Source organism: Chanodichthys erythropterus, chromosome 3, assembly GCF_024489055.1.
Source record: "Chanodichthys erythropterus isolate Z2021 chromosome 3, ASM2448905v1, whole genome shotgun sequence".
NCBI lineage: Eukaryota > Metazoa > Chordata > Actinopteri > Cypriniformes > Xenocyprididae > Chanodichthys > Chanodichthys erythropterus.
In genome coordinates, this window is record NC_090223.1 from 72,269,419 (window position 1) to 72,273,638 (window position 4,220).

Consider the following 4,220-nt stretch of genomic DNA (forward strand, 5'->3'; position numbering starts at 1 on the left):
GTTTAATAATTCTCTGCAGTGTGACTGAAATTTTCCTGGACAACTACAATCCATCACCCTTTTAATAATGAACAAACACACCACACAAATATCCACCATATAGCACCTCTTTGGAGGTATGTTTTATATTCACAAACACAGACACAGATAGACATTTTATATTGTCTATATGCTGTTCAGAGAGTCCTGTCAGTTACAGCATGTGAATTAAAACCTTTAAACACTTGTGAATTGTTTGGTTATAAAACTAAAACTGCGGAGTACAGAGGACAATTAAGAAATAAATATCTTTAACTCAAACATTATGGACTGCACAATGTGTCATAATTGTTTTACTGATTTCAGTTTTATTTGTGAACTTTTTAATTTTAGATGATAGCAGAGTTTTCCCAAACAAGAATACAAAAGTTTCAAAACCTCTTCCACCCAAATGTAAGTTGTTAAACATGTAACATGACTAACTTTTAACCAACCTACACAGCAAAATTCCCAGAGTTAAAATGAACTCTCATAGAGTTCAATTAACACTTCCCTAGTGTATATATAATCCACACTGGCTCAAATTAAATTAACACCTAATTATTTTAGGTCCAGAGCTAATAAGTTACACAAAATAAACCAATACATAACAACAACATTCATTAAAAATGAAATGTTAAAGTAACACTTTTAAAGGTGCTTTTTTACAAGATGTATTATAAGTCTACGGTGTCCCCTGAATGTGTCTGTGAAGTTTCAGCTCAAAATACTCCATAGATTTTGTATTATTCAATTTTTTAACTGCCTATTTTGGGGCATCATTAAAGGTGCCCTAGATCAGTGGTTCCCAACCACATTCCTGGAGTACCCCCAACACTGCACATTTTCCATGTCTCCTTTGTCTGACACACCCATTTCTGGTCTTGGAGTCTTTGCTAATGAATTGATGACTTGATTCAGGTGTGCTTGATCAAGGAGACATGCAAAATGTGCAGTGTTGGGGGTACTCAAGGAATGTGGTTGGGAACCACTGCCCTAGATTATGTTTTTAAAAGATGTAATATAAGTCTAAGGTGTCCCCTGAATGTGTCTGTGAAGTTTCAGATCAAGATTTTTTTTTAATAATTTTTTTTTAACTGCCTATTTTGGGGCATCATTATAAATGCGCCGATTTTATGCTGCGGCCCCTTTAAATCTCATGCTCCCTGCCCACAGAGCTTGCGCTTGCCTTGAACAGTGCCTTAACAAAGTTTACACAGCTAATATAACCCTCAAAATGGATCTTTACAAAGTGTTCGTCATGCATGCGTCGGATTATGTGAGTATTGTATACTGTTATATTGTTTACTTCTGATTTTGAATGAGTTTGATAGTGCTCCGTGGCTAACGGCTAATGCTACTCTGTTGGAGAGATTTATAAAGAAAGAAGTTGTGTTTATGCATTATACAGACTGCAAGTGTTTAAAATGAAAATAGCGATGGTTCTCTTGTCTCTGTGAAAACACTAAGAAACGATGGTAACTTTAACCACATTTAGCAGTACATTAGCAACATGCTAACGAAACATTTAGAAAGACAATTTACAAATATCACTAAAAATATCATGTTATCATGGATCATGTCAGTTATTATTGCTCCATCTGTCATTTTTCGCTATTGTTCTTGCTTGCTTACCTAGTCTGTTGATTCAGCTGTGCACAGATCCAGACGTTAATACTGGCTGCCCTCGGGAAGAAGTCATGTTCATGGATGCGATTATTAATGTTACTGTAGTATGAAGCAGAGCAGGAGCGAGTGTTGTGGATCTGAACGAGGAGCTGGAGCGATTGATCAACATACGCCTCACGAGCAGCAGGACTTTTATTATGACACAGTCGCTGGCGCTGATTCTGCTTTTCCGGCAGATGAGGTAACACTGCTCTGTTTATCATATTAGATACATTTGACTGTGTTGAAAGTTTTATAACGTTACTCTGTGCGTTCGCTCGGCGGCTGCTGTGAGACACTGTTACACATTGCAGAAAGATAGACTGATTTTACAATATCATATTAAATACTGGATGGCTTGTGTTGATAAATGGCATGCAATTAATTTTAAAACGTATTGTATGATGGAGAAAATGCTGTATTACTGTTAATAAAAATAAAGCTGCATCTGATTATGCTATGTTAGCTTCTTGACAAAATAGTGTTTTTCTCTGAGGTATGGTAAAGCATGGTACTCGCAAAAAAATCAAGAAAATTAAGTTTAAACAGCAAGACTAAACATGTTGAGCTATATAACAATAATTAGTTCTCTGTCTATAAATATATCAAAACAGTTGCTCCCTTGTCTATTAAAACGTGTAATATATTAAAGCGTCGTTGGTGTTTCCATGGTTTCTACAAATTAAAACCGGAAACCGATGCCATTGACAGGCGACTCCTCACACGTCCTGGAGCCTTACCGTGCGTTCACACCGCCGCCGGCGAGAGCGTCAACAGTCGCCTTGGCCGCCCTGCCAACAACGCTGTACCATAGACTGTAAAAAAAACCTGGAGTGACCTCCATGTGATTGCGTGAAACGTTCCTGGAACGAAACCCGGGAGTCAAGCTTTCCGGGTTTTAGGTGCCCGTCACCAACCTAGCCCGTGCACATGGTCCACCAGTCATATGCAATTGACTATATCTAAAAATTCGAGCCTTGAGGCACGCTGGAGCGGCCCCCGGCACATCCGGAACCGACTTGGGTAGGAACTTACCGTCACCGTATAGACATGAATGGTCACCTGCTGTGTGTTCGTGTCACTAATGCCTTAGCGTGTTCCAGTGAGCGACAGGAATTATAATCATATCGAGACTCCCTTTTCGCAACCGCTGCTTTCCTCCAGGACGACTCGGATCCGGCAGTGATCCTTGATCCTCCATCGCCTTTCCTCTTTCCACTAGCCTTGTCCGGATCTGAAACGACAACGAGACAGAACAGTGAGTACAGGAGGACGTCTCCCGAGCCCGACCCATCTGACACAGCGCCCTACACGGCCTGAGCTTATCTCCGAGTGCCCTCTCTTATTGCTGATTATCCTCACACACACCGGCCAGGGAGGGGAGGGTCTTAGCCACCGGCAAACCCACCCCCGTCCCGTCCTCCGAATAGGAGGACACTCTCGCTTCTGGCGCCTTTCCGCGGCGGCAGGCCCCGGATGGGCGCCCCCCTAGATGGGTCTTCAAACCCACGGCCCCCTCCGAAGGGAGGACCTAAGGGTACCCATCGGGGGTAGTTCCTGCTTGCACTCAGTTTCACCGAAGTCACTCGGAGCGAAAGGAACCGCAATTCGGGGGGAGCCCTGCGCAGCCCAGCCGTGACCCGGCTGCACAATGACCCCTCGGGACTCCGCTCCACCCACCCGTCGCGACCGAGACCCTTTCGGGCCGCCCGATAGCCATTTCCGCCCTTGCTCCGACCTTCCTAGCTTTTCACAATCACGTCTGTCTCCAAGGAGGAAAGCCACAAGTCGAGAGGAGCTTCGCTTGGCCCGGCCAGGGGCCGCTACCTGTCCTTGTCCGCTCAGTGGAGACCTCAGAGAGGAGTTGAATTTCCGCAGTATGTCCAACGAGTACAGGAGGCACCTTCTGCTAACCAGCTTAGCAAAGGACCCCAACCTCTCCCTTCTGAGGCCCACCGCCGCCATTACCGTAAAGTTTCCGGGAGGCCACAGGCCCCGGGCTCCGACCGGGAACCCAAAGACCTGCACTCTTCCCACTCCCAGTTCCTGTGCCATCTGACTCTTATAGGGCCCATAATAGTTCACTTTCTCCAGCACCACCTCGGAGAGTGAGTTGTCCGTGAACTCATAGCAAACTGTTACGTCAATGACCAAGGCCAAGTTTTCCCGAATGAGCACCAGGTCAAGTCGCCGCAGTTCCCCGGCCGGGGTCCTGAACGACCATTCCTGACGGATCTCCCATCCAAGAGACTCAGCCTCGACTGTGAGGAGACAACACAACTTAAGGTGTCTGGCAATTCTAGCCCCCTGTACGGCTGGACATTGCCCAAGGATGTGCGAAGCGGACTCGAACCTGTATGAACACCCTCTGCAGGCCGCAACTGTCTTGCTCCTGCCTCTACACCGAAACTCACGGGTCGGGTAAACACTGGCCCGCAGCTGAAGAGCCGCAATATACTGCCTTTCGGCAATATACGCAGGCTTCTTCAACCACGCATTTCTCGCGAATGACCCTCTGAAGCCGGCTATCCCCA